Below are 20749 nucleotides of genomic sequence, written 5' to 3'. Positions count from 1 at the left end.
AAAAAAAAAAAAAAAAAAAAAGAAAGGGTAATTCAACTAAAAGAGAACACTTTCTTTGTTTGGGGGGCATTTTTTGAGACAGGGTCTCACTATGTAGTGAGACTGACCAGAACTCACTGTGAAGCCCAGGCTAGTCTTGAACTCACAGTGATCCTCCTGCCTCAGCCTCCTTATTGCTGGGATTACTGGCAAGCGCCACCATGCCCAGCTAAAAGGAATACTTTCTAAAAATAAATAAAAAGTTTGGAATTCAAGTCTCACATACCAAAAAAATATATTTTATTACTCTTAATGTTATTCAAAACAACTTAAATTAAGGCCAAATATTCATAAGAAGTATTTCCCCTATCTCATTAATCAAGCAGCTATTTAAGAAAATAATTTATACAAATGTTTATAGTTGAAATAAAAATAAAATGGTTTATTTAGAAAGGGAAAGATAAGAACATTAAGTTGAGAGCAATGTAAAAATCTTGCTTGGAATGTATGCCCAGGAATCTTTTGAAGCCAAAATGAGTTGCCAAGATTTTTATGCAACTTATGACTGTGTGGACTATCTAAGGCTGATTTTAAAACTGGTTTTAGTCAGCTGGATCCATGATCCTCGACCTGACAATCCCTGCGGCCAACACAACCACTGCAGACACCTTTTGTTGTTCACGGTGTTTAAATAAAGAGCCTTTTCTTTTATTAGAAAGAACTGAGCAAAGTTAATGCAATCTATTAAATGCATAATGTACATTTTCAAAATTACTCCCATTAAAACACTTATTTCCCAGATTGAATAACCAGTTACTGCAGGGCAACTATATATATTTTTAATCTTAAAATCAGCATGCCTGAAAAAGTCCAGAAAAATGAAGGAGGCTATCACCATCAATACCAATTATTCCAAACAACTTGTGATAACTAATTTTTCTTCACTAGCAATGTCTGGAAATGCAATCTTGAGTTTACACTGAGATTTGCTCTCTACCAACCATAGCTCTGCATAAAAATGGATCACATTATTAAGTGACCTCCAATTCTTGTGAACAGGGAGCAACAAAAATCCATGGTTTGGGCAACAATATTGAACGGGAATGTTGCTGGCTGTTTCTCACAACCTCAACATATTTTTGTGTCCAAGAATCTATTGTGCCATCTGCAAACAACAGAGCTCCCGCTCAGCAAGGAAAGGAAGTCAGCCAAAACTTGAAGGCAAATTCTCAAGGCAAAGAAAGCCCTCTCTGCTTTTTCAATCCTCAGGAAATCAGCAGGTTTATGTAAATAGAGCAAGAGCTTGCTCCTCTCAAGGGTAAAAATCACAGCAGCCTGCCACAGCAGGCAGTTTGTCATCACAAAACACAAAGAACCTGTCAGCCTCTTCCCTAACAGCCGCCTCGCCAAGCAGAGTGTACACTTACTTCACCCCCTAATTTAGCAGGCAGTGCTGTGTGCCCTAGCATTAAAGCTGCCATCAATTTATATATATATATATATATATATATACAGGCAATGCTCAGGTACTGCTCTTCCCATAAAGAAATTTCTTCTCCATTTATGCATCTCCACCTATGAATCTTTGAGATACTTTTTCCTCTTTGCAAAGCATGGCAATGCCACTAACTGAAGTTCCAATTGGATACTCTACTTGTCAAAAGCACGCATGAACAAAGCCTTTCTCACAAAAAGATTTCCCCGAGATCCAGCCGGATGGCCCAGCGGTGAACACGGGAAACTGACCCTCAGAAGTGCTCTACATTCCTTTCTGTTTCTCTTACATGAATGAAATTTACCCTTGCTGCTGGGAACCATTCACAAAGGTAGCAGAAAATCAATCTAATACTGCAGACTAAAAAGTCCACATATATCTCTCCAGTAAATACAGATCTCCCTCAATTCCCAAAATGGAAAAAGGGTGTGTGTGTGTGTGTGTGTGTGTGTCAGTGTGTGTGTGTCGGTGTGTGTGTGTCGGTGTGTGTCGGTGTGTACGAGCACTGGAAACAACACTGAAACCCTGTCACCCAGAGGCACTGACATACTGCACGGCCTCTAACAATCCTCCCATTCTACACTCCCTTTCTGCAAACAGCCAAACCCAGCACCATCCCTCCACTCCAAACAACAGTACACTGTATTCTACATGTGACATGAGGTCCTAAGCAGAACACTGCCATACTCATCGATATCAACAAAGAATGCTGCTTCCTAGTAAACATTTCTTTAAGGAATAACTAGGGGAGGCTTATTTTAGATTTCTGCTAGATAGATTCTTCCACTGAGAGAGGATAGTATCTGGTAATAATAGAGAGCTTAAAAGGGAAAAGGAAATAAACACTGGGAAAATAGTACCTCAGTAATTGAAACCTTCCCAATTCTATCCCTTATTTTGTCTTTTGACTCAGTATTAACTGTTACCACAATTGACTACATCACCTTAAAGATTATAAACATAATGGGGGAAAAATCTCAAGTAACACATCTCTTGTTTCTTTTTAAACTTCATAATAATTAAATTTGTGTACTGAATTGAAATGTCTTTTGATTCCTAACTAGTGCTACATAGCTTAAATGGACTTTCATGTTAACACAGATCACATATTTCTAGCAAATATTTATCTATCTTTTCCCTCACTGCTAACAAGGAAAGCTGAATCAGAAGAGAAAAGGCTTGGAGAGAAAGGATGGGAAAGCACATTATAATAAACTAAAAGCAATTTTGTTGAAACTTTCAAATTTCTCTTTTTCTACAAGTTTTCCAATTCAACATAATCTTCAAGGCTGACTCTAGATAATGACCATGTTAAGAAGTGATGCAAGATATTCTGGAATAATGCTGCAGCATGACCCTCTCCTAAATCCATCCCTTGCTACATTGGCTTGAGAAACCACTAAGACCAGAAAAAGCAAGACCATTCTGTAAGTAGCAGAAATTGTATTAGTTTATGTAATATGCTAAATATTAGACATGACTTGACACCCACATTTCCTAAGAGAACATTTTGAGCACTCTCATCTCCATACCTTACTATAAAAATATTCCTTTAAAAGCCTCCCCTATTCTAAAAATGATTCCATCCAGTTTAACATCCAAACTCCAGTTAAGTGCTGTATGTGTCTTACGGCATTAACTTGTGTTTCTGTGGAATCTACGTGCCACAGAGAGAACTTGGGCAATCTATGGGGAAAATGAATTTCAAAAATCGGTTATGGGGCTGGAGCTAAGAGGTAGAGCACTTGCCTAGCATTCATGAGGCCCTGGATTCAATTCAAAACATTCAGGAGAACACTGTGTAGGTATAACTATACCCTAATTCAATCTAAAAATTAAAAAAATCTCCATTAAATAGAGGGTGAATACTAAAGAAAAAGATTAGAAGTGGACATCGCTGAAATGATGTACACAGCACACTATGTCCAGTATTCAAAGAAAAAACTCATCAGTGACAGGTAGGCTGGTGTGAAATTCTTCTTTGCTTCTATGGCTGACAACAAACAAATTGCTCATCTGATCTTCTGGTGTCACATCCTGCAGGGCAGATTTCAAGCAACACTGCTTGCTCCTTTTCAGAAAATAACGCACTGGGAGCTTGGGCTTCGCAATAAATGCTTCAAACCCAATTTGCAGTGCTCACTGGAAATACACAGGAGGATTCACAATGCCTGGGCTATAATTCTTATTTGGCAAGTGATTTTATTATAAACTGGTATCACAGTGAATCCATTTTCTTTATGGGTTTTCTGCTACTGTTTAATGGACTGTCAGTCTAATTTAGATTTCATCTATTTAAACTCATTCAAGCCTGGCTCCTGATTGTACAGTAAATGGAACATATTTCTATTCAACAAAATTAATGACAGTTAATTGTAGGCTGCAGTTCTCAATTTTGTACAAGCAACTGTCCCACAATTCAAGCATCAAGCTAGAGAATTTCCCACACCAATTACTCTTCTGTACTTCACAGGCATCTATGTCTTGGATGCTTTCATTATTGGATGCCTAGTGTATTTATTAAGACTAGTATATACCCAGTTAATATTCCTGCCCATTCAAATATTTACCTCCAACTTTCTACCCAGACTCAAGACTTAACTATAACCAAAGTGTGAGGAAACAGAAGCTTAGTTGTCAGTATTTTGTTAAGTTATCAAAATGGAAGATTAAAGTTTACTAGCTTTGTTCCTATGATTGAATAATTTCCATATACATTTCAGTCACAACATCAACATTAAGAGAAATTTATTAAAATTAAACTAAATCTACCATATGGAATTAGAGGTACAAACCACATGGCATGAACTAACTGCTTCTGAGATTAATATTCTGCTGAACAGAAATTTACTTGAGCTTTACTCGATAACACAACAATCCATGAGTGACATTTCTTCTTCAGTGATTACATTTTCATCTATGCACCAACACAGCTGTGCATGGGATGCTGAAAGGGAAAAAAAGCATATAAAGAAGCAGCACATTTAAAAAAAAATCAAGGGCCGGGGATTTAGCTCAGTGGTGCTGCTGCCTGCCTCACAAGCACAAGGTCCTGAGTTCAATTCCTGATACCCACCCCTCCAAATCAAATCAACATCCAAATATTAGGCAAGTACCCAGGACTTGCTGCCCCAAATCTATAACCACAGGGTCATAGACTAGCAGGCTTGGTGGGGCGGGGGGACAAAAGTAAAGGAAAAACACAGATGCCCTTTTCCTACCTTTCCTTGGCTGGCTTTGGTCCTCCTCGTGAGCGGACACACCCTCCCCTACCGTTCAGGCCTTCCTCATGCTGAGTCCACTACAGAGGTGTCCTCCCCCTACCTTGCCCTATGCAATCCTAGCCAACCCAGCACCCAGGTCAGAGTTTCCATGGCCCTTTGTGGCTTCCCCAATGACACCAACTATTCAGCTGGCCTCTACTCACTCACTGCCTATTACTAACATACAGCTTTGTTTGAGGCTCAACAGCAAGGATTTTATTTTTGTACCCTGTCTCACAAATACTTCCACAGAACACCTGCAATGTTACACACACAAAAGATTGTGGGTTTTTGTTTGATACCGGGGATCAAACTTGGGTCCTTGTGCTTGCAAGGCAGGTGGCGGAGCCACTGAGCTAAATCCCCGGCCCAAGAAGATTGTTTTCTTGTTTTATTCACTGACTGATAAAAATGCTAACACCATAGCTGACATGTAACAACCCCATTATAAATTCTATTAGCTTGCTCGAATTCTATTACTGTTTCAGAAGGCTTCAAATTTAATCATTTGTTTTGATTTATATGAACTTTTGAGAGCAAAAGAAATCAGTTTCCCAACTCTCTAATCCTACCCATACCTTTTCCTCTCCCTTGTATCAGTTGTTTTTATCTGGGTTTTTGCTCCTATACGTAATGTTGTTTGATCAGGTAGGTCTGAAGTTAAAGACTACAGGTATTCTAAGAATAAAACACATCTAAGCACTTTCACATTATTGCACAAATATGAAGCCTTCAGATTTTCATTACCTCCACCCACTGTGAATTACAAACACCATTTCACAAAAATTCAACAGGTATTTGAAAACATTAATTTCACCTACCCAATGATTCTCAATTATCTATCTCCTTGGGTTCTACATGTACTAATTTTGCTTTTTAACATATAAAATATTCTCAGGCTAAAAAGTATCAAACAGGGCTATTTTGTCTGATAATCTGCCATCCATCCGTCACTTTTATCATCAAAATTAGCACAGATCTAAGTAAAATAATAGCATTGGAAATATCTATCTAAATGTGTCTTGATTCCTACAGAGAAATTAAAGATTTTATTTACTGTATTGTTTGAGCCATTGGAGGTTCTGGGTGTTCTCTGCATGAAACTGTACTCAGCATACTTCAACAAATGAGTGCAGCTGCTCTGGGCCAATAGTGCACGTAATGAGGGCTTTGCTCCTTTTGTAATTTGTACCTTGGAAAAACCATGTTCTGAACATCTGCTGAGACAAAATCAATCAGAACTTTTGGGGAAAAAACTAAGACTTCTCCATTTTAAACAAAGTGGTAACAGCCTGGTAATGGGCAAGTCTTACTAAGACTACATTAAAAAGAAAACTGAATATAAAAATATTCTCGTAAGAAACAGAATCATGAACTCATAAAACATCCATACACAGACTTACTGGGTGCTATCAACATGCCATGAAGGCCTCAAAATGATGAAGTAAATACAAATACTGCTAATTAAGAGCTAGACAGGAAAAAAATAACTATGGTTTTAATAATTTTAATTGTACTTCATTCTTGGGGAGCCAGATACACCTTCTCTTCTTCCCTAGTAACAGTGTTTGGGTGCTTAGGTGGGCACATGACCTCTTCAGAATGACAGTAACAGTTCTGCTCAAGGGATACAAAAGATCCACACTATTTTAACTTTTGGAAACAAATTCCTTTGGGGGGGTACCGGGGATTGAACTTGGGACCTTTCACTTGCAAGGCAGGTGGGGAACCACTGAGCTAAATCCCCAGCCCTGGAAACAAATTCTTGCAAAGAGGAAGAAACCCTTCTCCTGGTACCCTGAAACTAAAAGTATGTACTGGGATGGAAACACAGGATGAAACCTGGAATGACAAGAATAAAAGTCACACACATTGGAACAAAAAAAGCTCTAACTGCAGCTAAAGAACAAGGCCAGAAATCCATACCACTTGCATCACAATTCAGCATTCCCGCGTGTTGTACTCAAATTCTTTTGTATTCATATTCTCCTCAGCCTCTGCCCCCACACCACCACCACCACCACCACCCCCGGCGTACACGCTGCTGGGATGGAACCCAGGGCCTTTCTCTCTCTTTCTCTCTTTCTCTCTCTCTCTCTCTCTCTCTCTCTCTCTCACACACACACACACACACACACACACATGATGCCAGTGCGCTAACAGTGACCTGCATCCTCAGCCCTATACATGTTCTTACATGGGGAAAAAATTGTTTTAATTATCTCCATGGATAGCATCCAGACCACTAATTTTGAGGGAAACATCTGATTTTTTAAACAGAAAAGGCTGGGAACAGAAGACCCTAGACCTTTAAAAGATAGAATGAAGAACTCTTCACTTAAAAATGATGGAAACAGCTTCATTAGATGGCATAAACTACTGTCTTTACTAGCATTAAGAAACAACCTCTGAGCCGGGCATGGTAATCCCAGCCCTCAGGACACTGAGGCAGGAGGATCCCTGTGAGTTTAATACCAACCTGGGCTACTTAGTGTAGTGAGTTCCAGCTCCATCTCAACTACACAGTGTAGTGAGACTCTGTCTCAAAAAACAAAACAAAAACAAAAGAAAGAAACAAACAAACAAACAAACTCGGATCCTGATCCAGTAAGCACACTTTCCCCACTGAAGATTTCGAGGTAAGACAAGTTCCGGGGAGACACCACCCCAAGGTTTCACAGTAATAGTACTGAACAGCAACTTCCCCTCCTAGAAATTGGCTTGTGGGCGAGGCTGCATGCTGACTCACACCACCTGTGTCCCTCTTATTTTTACCAATTCTCTACGGATTTGATTTCTGCACCTGAGAAAATGTGTGGCTGCTCCTTCCAGGAAAATATAAGGACTACTGATAAGCAAGTTTTTTGGAATGTTGTATCACTTATGAAAGTTAAAGCAGACTATAGTACCACCCAGCTACCGAGAGGCCTGAGGCAGAAGGATCACCTGAGCCCAGAAGTTAAGGGGCAGACAAAGCAACACAGCTCCGAGATTCCCTCCTTGTCATCCCACCTCCCAGTAATGACAACTGCACAAAGTGCATTAACATTGAGCTACACACACCCAGATCTTTCCTTTAGTTTTTATTTTGAGATAGGTTCTAAATCATTTGAACTTGTGATCTTCCTGCCTCAGCCTCCAGAGTACTGGGATTACAGACAATGCACCATTATGCCCAGTTAAGATCCCATTTCTTTAAATATATATCTCACTCACCAGATGAAAAAAATTTTGCATCATAATAATATACATACTCATTAATTGATTCGTTAAATAACAAGATCTATTAGAGGTTATTCCCTTAACAAACCCTAACCCAAAGTAGTTAACATTATTTTCAGGTCTTTCTCCATGTCATGTGACATGAGTACATCTATGATTTATGCTGGTATCACAGATACTGCCACAAGCACTATGGTTTATTGCCTGCCTTCATAATTGAATGGAATGCTAAATGTTATTTGAAATGTGATAAATTAATGAAAATAAAGATGTATTTTTCCCCACCCAAATCCACAATCTATGAATTCTACTTACATTCTCCTTGGCTAGCCACATAGCCCAGGTTATGGAGCCCAGCATTAATGGCATACAAAGCAACAACAATGGTTCAGATTTATAATTACTGACATGTCAGTAAGTTCATGATACATTAACAAGCTTATCATAAAGCTGCATATATCATAATTCCACTCATTTACTAAGGAAAGCAACCATCCAACAAAAAAATTTTTTTTTTCCCAATATCAGGGATCAACTCAGAACCTTGTGCTTGAGAGTCACGCACCGTGCCACTGAACTAAATTTCCAGCCCAAACATCCAACAAATGTTAACAGTTTTTAGTCATTTTAATTTTTAACTTTTGCTTATCTGAATTTTTCAATTTTCATTCTTGAAAATGTATCATTTGTTCACCAAAAAGGGAAATTACAGAAGGATATTTTTTTAAAAAGTGCATAGCCAAACATTATAAGTGTACCTACAGGGCAAAAGAAAAAGCAACAGATGAACTCAAGGGAGGGAACATAAAAAACAGACCACTTCTAATGATTACAGAAGATGTTGCAGAAATCTAGGAGCAGCCACATATCCCGCTCAGGTACCGAAATCAGATCCCCCCAGAAGGGGAAAAGAAAGAGGGGCACTGGTCTGCCATTCAGCATCTGGCAGAGCTGGAAATCCACACACCCATGTGTCAGACTCCTCAGCACTCAGATCCTAACAGTGGGAACAAACAGAAGGCAAACACCGACAGCTGATGATGGCAGCACACACAGCAAACCTACACCAATCCTGACCTCAACGCCAAGAGCAATTTTTATAAAGATTCACTCCATGTCACCAAATAGCTATTTTTTTGGATAGTTCTTAACAAATCTCAAAATCATTACAGTTTATAACCCTGAAAGAGAGACCAGAATTGTTCCCCCTTCAAAATGTCTCCCAGCAAACAGGAAGAACAAACAGCAAATAAGGTCTCCCTTGTTTAGCTTGAAAAGCAAGGTATGCCTTCTAAGGAAAAAGCATAACAAATCTGAGTGCTGCTAGAATAATTCTCAAAATCTTAAATGTATTTTTGCATTATGCAACAGTGGTAAGCCACTATTTTCAGGTATACTTTCTGGATGATATAAAAATAAAACATACTGTGGTGCTAAGATCTTTTCTTTTCCCATACTGAAAAGGAAAAATTACAATTATATATAGCATTACCAACATACCCTGCAATCAATTTGGAAATTATACAATGCCTACGTTATATAATAACAGCACAACAGGATGCCAGGTCAAGTAAAGTTTAAAAACTAAAGGCCATCTAATAACGATGACAGCCTGCTTAAGATCCAACAGTTGTGCACAGCTCTACTAATAAACCACAAATTAAAATGCTAATGTGAAAACTGAGAATGAAAAGCAACATACTGAAGTGTTTAAAATCTGTATTATAAACACACTACATTTCACCCTAGTAGCCATAATCAAATCCCTCCCTTATCTTTTAACTATATCAATCTCTATTGATTAGTCTATCAGTAACAGACAAACACTCCATCTGTCATGCACCAACATCTGCCCTGCACACAAAGGCAGCCAGAACAATGCCTGCAATCTCCAAGGGGCTATAAAACAACTGTATCTTAAGACTCTCACAGCTGAGTTTACACATTTTACACAGTACACTAACATCACACTGGACATCACGAAAAATACATTCCTCGCAAAGGTAAATGAATGGGGAAATTTAGACATTTGACTGAAAAAATAGATTTAGGATTTAAATGAACACTTTAGAGTAACATTCATAATGTAACCTATACTGCTGTCTAATTAGCTTCAGCACATTTTTAAAGGGGAGCAAATGAAAAAGATTTAAAGCAGCTGCATATTTAATAGACATACTTAATATATAAATTTAACAGACTTGGTATTTCCAGGCATTTAAACATTCACTAAGAAGAACCAAATAACTAATTTACTTTCCCCCACATACTCTACTGAAAACATGTATTACAAAATTTAACAAACACAAAGTATTAGAAATAAAGGAGCATCTATCTTTACTTTTTCTGATATTTACAGTATGCAAGCCATCAAAGCAAACCTCATGTATACAAGCATCTACTGTGAAGTATTTAAATATTGTTAGAAAGAAACACAAATGACTTTTATCCACATGCACTGGATTAAGAGTGTATCATCATACACAGCTCCAGTCTTAAACCCACACAAAATATTTTTAATTCTGGAAAGTCTGGTTTTGTCAGCTGGTGGAACTGTAAGAATAAATAGAAGGCAGTATCTGGAAGGGTGACAAACACATGGGTCAATGTCAAATACAAGCCAGCCTCTGTTGAGAGCAGAGCCAAATTCCTGCATTTCAATTTAAATTATGTTATCCAGCTCCAATACCACTATGCCATTTCAAGTCAAAATTGTTTCTTTTTAAAAAGAGCTTTTTACAAAACTGGTAACATACAACAGATTAAACAACTCTTTCAGCAGTTTTCCTCAGCTACTACAAAGCAACGCATCAACGTATAATTATAAAAAGGGAACATTTAACAAGTAATTGAGCCAGCAAAAGCTAAACCTCAAGAGCTTAGGAGTTCAAATGCTTGCTCACTAAGCAAAAGGGCAGAGGATTTTAACATAACTGCAGGAAATCTCAGTCCAATTAGACTCTAGGTAAACATAAATCTCGTTCCACTGTGATTAGGACTCTTATTTGTCACAGTCCACTAGACTGATTTTAGCATCCAGCTTTGAGATTCGAACAAAAGAACCTCCCTCCCTCTGTGGCCCCTTGTCATGCTAGCGTACTAATCAAACACCTCCAGGTTCCAGGCTGAACAGAGAGGGTCTTGCAAAGGTTGTCAGCTGACTTTCCAACTAGCCCCAAAATGCCAGAATCCAGAGTGCAGTTATCAGGTCATAACATGCTGAAGACCCTCAGGATTTGTGCCCGTTTATGATGGTGGGAGCAACTCAGCTAATTCACTCTCCTTCCTCATTCAGCTTCTATGCAGAGAATATGCACATTCTTTCCAAAAGAAAACAAATAAACACATAGGGTTTCACAGTGGTGTCATTTGGGATACCAATATCTTCACCAGCAAACTCCTTGTAGGTATTTACACTGAGTTAACCAGGTAGTAAATCCCAATAACTGTTATAATTAGAAAACATCATTCTGTGCCATGGTTATTGTAACAGTATCTAAGGAGGTTCATCACTACAAAAACATAAAATTCGTATTTTTAAAAATCAATCAAGTTATGTATTTTTAATGTAGCATAAAATACTAGACAATTAAAAGGGGGAGTACCTGGGACCTAAACCCAGGCCTGGTGCATGCAAGCAAGTGTTCCTACCACTGAGTATGCGCCTACCTAGCCCGCCCATCAATGGAAGAATTTTAACAATTATAAGAAAAGGGTGAACTAGAAGCTAAGGCCAGAAATCCGGAGAGCAGAAGTGAGCAAACTATAACCTACAGGCCTCCTGAAACCTGGGCTTTCTGTTCTTACAAGGCCCCAGATCAAGAATAGGCTTTGAGGGGCTGGGGATTTAGCTCAATGGTGCTACTGCCTGCCTCGCAAGCACAAGGTCCTGAGTTTGATCCCCAGTTCCAAAAAAAGAAGAATGGGCTTTATATTTCTTTCATGATTAAAAAAAAGAAAAAGAAAAGATGACAATTTCTTGACACGTGAAAAGTATGCCCAATCCCTATCTTGGGTTATACAAAGCATTACTGGCACAGAGGCCTGCCCACTCATTATACAGCATCTACTGCTGCTTTCCTCCCAGGAGAGCAGAGTTGAGAAGCTGCACCAGAGTATCTGGTCCTAGACAGAAGAGTTTGCCACTCTGCAAACAGTAAAAAAAAGCAGCTCAATAATAATGTAAAATTTACCCCACAGAAAACTATGATGTAAAAGATGTGTACCAAAGAGACCACCTGCTTATAGAATGCTCAAGACTTCTACACTTTACTACCAAGCATATTAGCCTGGCACATCCAAAAACTTTTTAGTTAACACCATCGCAAAGATAATACAGGTCCCTCCAACGTCATATCTCCAAGTTCCTTGTCACATACACTACTGGGACAGCCAAAAATTCAGCTCATCTTATGGATCTAGTCTAGCGATGGCAAATACTCCCATACCTGCATAACCCACACACAAAAATACTGTCAATCTAAGAACTCTTCCAAACAAAACTACATCTACCTTAGAAATTCTAGGAAGATAATACAGGTCCCTCCAACGTCATATCTCCAAGTTCCTTGTCACATACACTACTGGGACAGCCAAAAATTCAGCTCATCTTATGGATCTAGTCTAGCGATGGCAAATACTCCCATACCTGCATAACCCACACACAAAAATACTGTCAATCTAAGAACTCTTCCAAACAAAACTACATCTACCTTAGAAATTCTAGGCTTTGAAGAGGACTGACCAATGGTGGGGTGTGTGTGTGTGTGTGTGTGTGTGTGTGTGTGTGTCTAACCTAGGCAATCTGCCATCTTACAGAAGAGCTTCATGAGATGCCATCACTAGTGAGAAAATACCATGGAAGGGCAAGCAGCCCACTGAAGATCATTCCAAATACCCACAAGGATTACACAGGCCTATCTACAGCCATACCACCCTGATCGCACCCAATCTTGTCTGATCTGGGAGGATTACGTAGGCCTGAGAAAATGAAAGGATGCAGGCTCTCCCAACAGGTTCAAAAATTGTATCTCAGGAAAGGAAAAAACATGTATCTTAGGATCCCATCATTTTCAACAGGTCTTAGAGCCAAACATGAGTGTTACTAAATAAATAAATAATGTAAACTAGGCCAACAACCCTGACAGTTGATTCTGTAGCTTGGCCATTGTGAGTAATATGGAATACACCAAGAGTGCAGGTGTGTTAGTTATTTTTCTCTCATTGTTATGACAAAACACCTGACACCTAAAGTTAATGAAATGGGGGCTTATTTGGCTGACAGTTTGTTGAGGTTTCAGTCCATAATCAGTGGGCTCCAGGGCAGGGTGGCACAGGAATAACAGTTCATGGTGGGAGAAGCAGCAAAAGCAACAAGAGACTCTAACGTATCTTTCCGCCTCTTATATCCCATCTGTGGTTCAGCAATCACACAATCTTAATCCCATCATCACACTCTCCAGATGTAACTACCTTCAAAAAAGATTGCATGAGGCTTTGGGGGTACATCTAGATACAAGCCAAAACACCAGGTATCTCTGAAATAGTGGCTTCATTTCTTTTGGATGTATATCTAATATTGGGATTAGTGGATTACATGGCAGTTCTGTTTTTACTTGTATGAATCTTTCTGTTTTCTATTTCTAAGACATTTATTAATACAGATCTTCCCAAGAACTTAACTCTCCTTATATGTAGGTAAAGCAGACCTATAAATGAAGTGAACCTTAAAAAAAATTCTTCTCCAATATTTTAGTGCTATGGACACTTTCTTCGGCTTAGCCTTGACCCAAAATCTGAATCAGGCACACACATGGAGGCAGTACAGCATCATACAGGCTACCACTGCTCTTACAGTTACCTGCACAGTCCTTTGTGAATAAATGAGGGTAAAAAGACTTCATCTCAAGGACTAAAAAGGGGGTTACATGAGTATACACACAGTCTAGCAAGGGCCAGAATATATTAAAATCTTCTTAAATGTTATTATTTTATGTTTTTTGGAACCAAGGATTGAACTCCAGCCCTTGCGCTTGTTAGGCAGATCCCTAAACCACTGAGCTAAATCCCTGGCCCTTAAATGTTATTATTTTAAATTGGAATTATAAAGCCGGTGTGAAGGCATACTCCTATAATCCTAGCACTTAGGAGACTGAGGCAGGAAGATCACTGTGAGTTCGAGGTCAGCCTGAAGCACTGAAAATTGAAATGAAGCCTTTTTTTAATTTAAGACAAGGTCTTACTAAGTTGCTAAATTGCCCAGGGCTCGATGTGGTCCTCTAGCCTCAGCCTCCCAGGATATTACCTGTCTATACCCTGATTTCTTTTTATCCCCAAAAATGTTACGATACTTTGTGCGTGTGAGGTGTGTGTGTGTGGGTGTGTGTGTGTGTGTGTGTGGTACCGGGGATCAAACTCGGGACCTTGAACTTGCAAAGCAGGTGGCAGAACCACTGAGCTAGATCCCTGGCCCCATGATATTTTTGATTGTTAAAACTTTTTATACTTTCCTAAAGTTTCACAGGCATAAAAGATAGTTATTAACTCAAGCAACTTAATTACCACCCCAGTTAATTGAGGTTACTTGATTTTTAGTCTTCCTAGGTATAACCTAGTAAAGGAAAAATATTTACAGTTATTAAGTCTCCACCTCAATTCCAAAAGGTGATGACCTCTAATTTAATATTATCTAATTCTTTGACTCTTCCTAGAAGTTTGCAACTCTCTTAGGGTTGATGGCCTAGTTTAAATTATTTATTCATTTTGCAACACTTATGTTTGGCTCTTAAGAACTTTTGAAAGCTCTATACTTCTTCTGATAATCTAGTTCATTTGTCCATTTTTTAATTGGGTTATTTGTTGTTCAAGGATTTTTCTAATTCTTTGTATATTCTAGTTATTTAGTCCTCTATCAGAAGAGTGGCTGGCAAAAATTCTTTTCCATTCTGTAGGCTGGCTTTTCAATCTGCTGGGGTTTTTTGCTTTTCAGAGGTTATTTAATTTGATGTAATCCCACTCACTGACTCAGGATTATCAATTATTTCTTGTGCTACTGGAGTTCTGTTCAGGGAAGTCCTGGCCTGTGTCTTTGACACAAGTGCTTCCCCTAGTTTATCTCCCAGCATTTCAAAGTTTCTGTTTTTATATCTAAGGCTTTGGTCTGTTCTGATTTGACTTGGGTACAGGGTGAGAGATATGCATCTAGTTTCGCTCTTCTGCCCATGGACAGCCAGTTTTCCCAGTGTCATTTGTTAAAGAAGCTATCTTTTCTCCAACATGTTTTTGGCCTCTATGTCAAAAATCAGATGGCTATAGACACAAGGGACTGTTGATGTGTCCTCTTTTGGTTCTAGTCTACTGTCTACAGGTCTACTTTTGTGTCAGTGTTGTGCTATTTTTACAGTATAACTTGAAAGCCTATGTGATGCCTCCTGCCTTGCCCTTTCTGCTCAGGATTGCTTTAATTGCTCTGGGCTTCTTCTGGTTCCACTTGAAGTTTAGAGCTATTTTTTTCTAGCTCTGTGAAGAATGTTGGTATTTTTAACAAAGACTACATTAAATCTATAGATCACTTTTGGTAATATGACCATACTAACAGTAATAATTCTAGGAATCCAGGAACAAGAGATGGCTTTACATTTTCTAATGTGTTCTCACCCCTCTTCTTCAGAGGTCTGTAACTTTCATTATAGAGGTATTTCAACTCCTTGGTTACGTGGATTACTAGGTATTTAATTTTTTGAAGGTATTATAAATCATTGTGAATGGATTTGTTTTCCTGATTCTTCTTTCTAGTTTCTACATGAGTTCATTACTGGAACACTATTCATTACAGAAACACTATTCACTTTTGTGCTGCTGATTTTGTATCCAGTAGAGCTCTGACTCTTCAGTAAAGACCAATTACTCCCTTTCTCTCTTTAAGTAAGAACTTAAATCACAGGGAAATTATCCATTCAGAAAATAGTTTCATGTTTAACTTTTCTTTTTAAGCAAACCTTTCAGTGAAGTATAACACACATGATAAATTCTCACAAGGTGAATAAACCTATGTAAATGTAAGCAGAATCCTTTTATCTAGCAGGGCAGGAGGCAGGCAGACAGGTTCTTGTTAAGTAGTTAAATGGCCAGGCTGAGCTGGAGCTTGCAATCTTCCTGCCTCAGCCTCCCAGAGTGCGGGGGTCACAGGGGTGTGCCAACACATGCAGCACTAGCACATTCTTGGTGGTGCCCTTGACACTGCATTCCAGACACAGGTGCCCCTAAATCTGGACTCTCTGACTTCAACCACCAAAGATTTAGTTGTGCCTGTTTTAAAATGATAAATAAAAACTGTCTGACAACATTGTACTTTATTCTTATCCACTCAACATGGTTTGGTAAGTCTACTTTGCAATTTAAGTAATTTTTCTAACTATACATTCCCAGGTTTCATTTTGCTTAATTTGGATTTTTCCCCCCATCTTAAATTCAATTTGTATCAAAAGGAATTAACATTTCATTGTTAAATGTATAATTAATTCCACCTTCCAGGTCATTTTTTACTTCAAGTCCCAATTCCTAAAAATATCAGAGAAATTCTGCAAATAAAAGGGGGAAATGTTTTACACCATCTAAGATTTCACAAACCACAATCTCAAATTCTTTGCCTTTTATATATAAAATTCACCTTCGTGAAAATTTCATTTTGCACTTTGTAAAAGGAATACAGGTAATACCAACTTGAACATCTTGATTTTTAATTTAACTGATAAGAATTAATTTAAGTGTTATTCTTGGATGAGTCAAACAAAATCATTAGTTAATGACAGAATACAAGAAAGGAAGAACCAGCTTAATAGGATCTTCTTAAAAACATTTTTCCTTCTCCAAACAGAAACAACATTCCAACGTCAAATTTTAAAATATCTCCCAACAGGAATTTAATTTTTGGACCAGTTCTATCTGGATCAGGAATAAAGGAATTAAACTCCTTAGTACCTAACTGAAAATAGTAGAAAGAAATTAATATGCCAACTATAGCAAACTCTAGAAATCAATGCCTCATGCTAAAGAAGCCTGTGAGGGAAATTTGGCTGCATACAGCTGTGTAATAAATCAATTTGTTACCGTGACTGTCATCTCAAAGGTAGAGTTACAGCTGACAGACAACAAAGAAGTTAGATTAGACACAGGGGTGATACACAATAGAGCCTCAAGTGAGTCTGTTAAATCATTCATTGGGAAATAAATGCTCCAAGGTGAAATTCAAGAGAACTATTATAACTTTAACATCAATTATCAGAGTAAATAAAAATTTTTTTAAATGTTGACATTTCACAAATATTATGTAATTAATACACGTGGACATATACTATTGTCATAGACACTTCAAATTGCATGACAAACAAAAACAGTTGCTGCCTTTGGGAGGCAGGAAGCAGATTTAATCTAACAATTGGAATAAATAAAAAATAATTGTTGCTTTAAGTGCTGGAAGCAAAGGGACATAATGCCATGACAGAATCTGTTAAGGAAATCTGCCTAGCATGGGAGAGGAAAGACAGTGCCACTGGAGTGGACAGAGAAAGGATAGGAATTAGGTAGGAGGGGTGATGCTATCATGCTGAAACGACAAGAACTGCAGAGGCCACGAGACGGTGCAAGGGACAACATTCATTATGCTGCAATATAGATAACTCCGGAGATGAGGAGCAAAGGCAAAAACATCACCAGCAGTGACAATGCACAAACTAAAATCTTAGAGATTTGAAATACCTAATTTCTCAATAAAGTCTCATGCTTCTCAAAGCAAACAACCTGCCCTATGGAAAAGTACAGTTATATAAAAGCCTATTTTTACCCTCAAAGGCTCAGTGCTGGGCTCATTCTTATTGACATTTTCCAAAAGAGCTAAATTCATACTTATTTGAATATTAAATCCAATTCAAAAAAGTAAAACAGTTTTTTGTTTTTGTTTTGGTACCAGGGATAGAACTTGGGTCCATGTGCTTGCGAGGCAGGTGCCAGAACCACTGAACTAAATCCCTGGCCCAATAATATGAATTTTTAGCAAAATAATTTTTAAGTGTTTTTTTATATCCTAAAAAAATGAGATTAAAATATCTTCAACTGAAAACCTAGCAATACCTTGGCAATTCCACTTTTGTCATTCTCTAAGGTCCTAAACACTGGAGAAACAACTGAGCACAAAGAATCTCTGCATATTGGCGACGGCAGTGTTGTCATCACCAACAGAGGGTGTTACTGTAGTAATTTATACCAAGAAAAAAAAGACTAGGAAGGAAAATAACTCCCATCTGAGACTCTCCTATGTGTAGACACAAAATGTGCCCCCAGGTTCACGTGTTCAGAGGTGGGGGCCTTTGGAAAACTGACTAGCTCTTGAGGGTACTAAACTCATCCACGGATTAACCCACTGGTGAGCTCAGAGCTGAACATGCTGTAGGAGGTGGGCCTGCATGAGGAGGTGGGTCACTGGAGGCATGACCGGGGAGGATGTGTTTTTGTCCCCTGCTCTTTCAACCCAGGGTCGGTGTGTCTCCATCCCCACCTTCTCTGTAGCACAGTAGTACTGTCCTCCTCCTACTACTACTTTAAACACCCAAAAGAAACCACTGAATAAGCTAAAAACAATCTCTTGACCAAAGAATCAAATATGTACTGGACTAGGTAGGGTACAGCACTGTCCCTACCCAAGCACAAGGGAAACTTCATATGAAGTGGTTATACTCTGGTTGCTACAGTTAACCTTTAAACCATCCAGAGCTTTTCTAACATACTGAACTTCCACACAAAGCCCATCTTTTTCACATCTCAAAAATCTTCATATTTACTGAAATAAGACATGCCTCCATAAATACAGTCAGACTCTTATATCAGCTGATTCCATATTCATGGAGTCAACCAACCACAGACAGGAACTATTTGAAGGGGAAAAAAACTGCATCCACACTTAACATGTACAAACGTTTTTCCTTGCCATTATTCCCTAAATAATACAGAAAAACAACTATTTGCACAGCATTTACACTGTATTAGGTATTATAGATCATCTAGAGATGACTGAAAGTACTGTATATGGGAGGATGTGCACTGGTTATGTGCAAGTAGTACACCATTTTACATAGGGGACTGCATGGAACATCTGCAGATTCTGGTAACTGAGGAGGGCACTAGAATCAATCCCTGTAGATACCAAGGGTACAAAGTGCCCCCAAAAGCAGTTTAGTAATAACAGTTTTGTACATGATTCCTTAGCAATCTCCCTCCACACAGTCTTTGGAAGATCAAGAAGAGAAGACTTCTTGAACAAGGAAGGAGGACCTGACTTCCTGTCATTCCATAAAAGATGCAGGATGAAACTGTAATATTTCCCACACAGATTTTTCCCAAAACTAGGTTGTTTTCCAAAAGACTTTCAGTAGAAACAGGGTGCCACAGTTCTACAAACAGGGAAAACAGCAGGTGTTTTAATGTGTAAGAGGTTCCTTAACTGCAATGCTTCTCACAGTCACTATCGTCTCTCCTGGGGGACAGTGGAGCAGCATTTCCCACAAGTATACTAACATGTTAGTGCAGTGTCCCCACCAGCACAAGGACATCCCATTTTACAGAGGCTGGGAGAGGCTTCTACGCAGGACTGCACATGGCAGCGGGCCTTTGGACAATGATCCTTATGAGCACATTACCAAATTAAAAGGTTAAGTATCAAGAGAAAATAACAAATAGATCTCTTCTTATTTTTAAGGTATATACTCAAAAGCTAAATGAGTTGAAACACATTCTGTTCCTTTCTCATGATTCAGAAGCAAACAGTCCATCAAATCAGCAATGTGTGGTAAGTGTACAGAGTCTTCAGTGTCTGAGACTTCCTGTTCAGTAACTGAATCAGAGACAAACACAAACAGCATGGCAACCGGCATGAGGCCACCTGTCTATACTACAGTTCTAGCTTCTCTAAAACTCCAACTTTGACAGTTTAAATCATATATGTATATTCTTAGTTAATATTCAACCAAGAAATTATAGTTGTGAATGCAGGCTGTGTATATTCTAACACTGATCATCTTTGGGAAATCAAAATACATACACACACACACACACACAAATCTAAAACTTTATGTAAAGTTCACAACAAAGTATTCTTTTTTTTTAACTTATTTTCTGCTGTCTTTTTTTTCACACACCACACACACAAATCTAAAACTTTATGTAAAGTTCACAACAAAGTATTCTTTTTTTTTAACTTATTTTCTGCTGTCTTTTTTTTTTTTTTTTTTTTTTTTTTTTTTTTTTTTTTTTTTTTTTTTTTTTTTTGTATTGGGGATCAAACTCAGGATCTTGAACTTGCGAGGCAGGCGGCGGCACCATTAAATACATCCCAGCCTCAGAGTATTCTTCAATGAAATAACTGTATCTGGTTAGTGACAAAACACAATGAAGTCCTTTAACCATTTCTTGGAAAAACACCAAAGCCGTGTCTTTAATCTGTTAATTATATCTCCTATGAAATTACTGTCACTCCTCTTCAGAGTAAGTCAGGCAAAAAAAGGGACCTTCACTACTTTTCCTGACTTTTGTAGGAAAGCCATCTTAAAACACAAAACATTTCCAATGAAAAAAAGACTTTGCTGGGGTTGGACAGGTTCTGAATCATCTGCATCCGACTATTTCATGAAAAAGCTGGGTCTGTGTCTTTGAGTAAAGATATAAGCTTGAATACAATGCATGGCCAAAGTACATTTTCTGGTGAACCTCACGGGTTAGTTGCCTTCCTCTATTATCAATG

At 38.4% G+C, this 20749-nt stretch overlaps 1 protein-coding gene across 1 annotated transcript in view; it reads right to left on the bottom strand.

The window, feature by feature from the left end:
* Positions 1 to 20749, bottom strand: part of Rere (arginine-glutamic acid dipeptide repeats) — a 268548-nt gene that overhangs the window by 201846 nt on the left and 45953 nt on the right. The window lies entirely within an intron of this gene.

This window comes from Fukomys damarensis, unplaced genomic scaffold (genome assembly GCF_012274545.1).
Source record: "Fukomys damarensis isolate Sample0158 unplaced genomic scaffold, DMR_v1.0_HiC HiC_scaffold_23, whole genome shotgun sequence".
NCBI lineage: Eukaryota > Metazoa > Chordata > Mammalia > Rodentia > Bathyergidae > Fukomys > Fukomys damarensis.
Note: the sequence above shows the minus strand (reverse complement) of the source record. Positions and strands in the feature narration are given on the sequence as shown.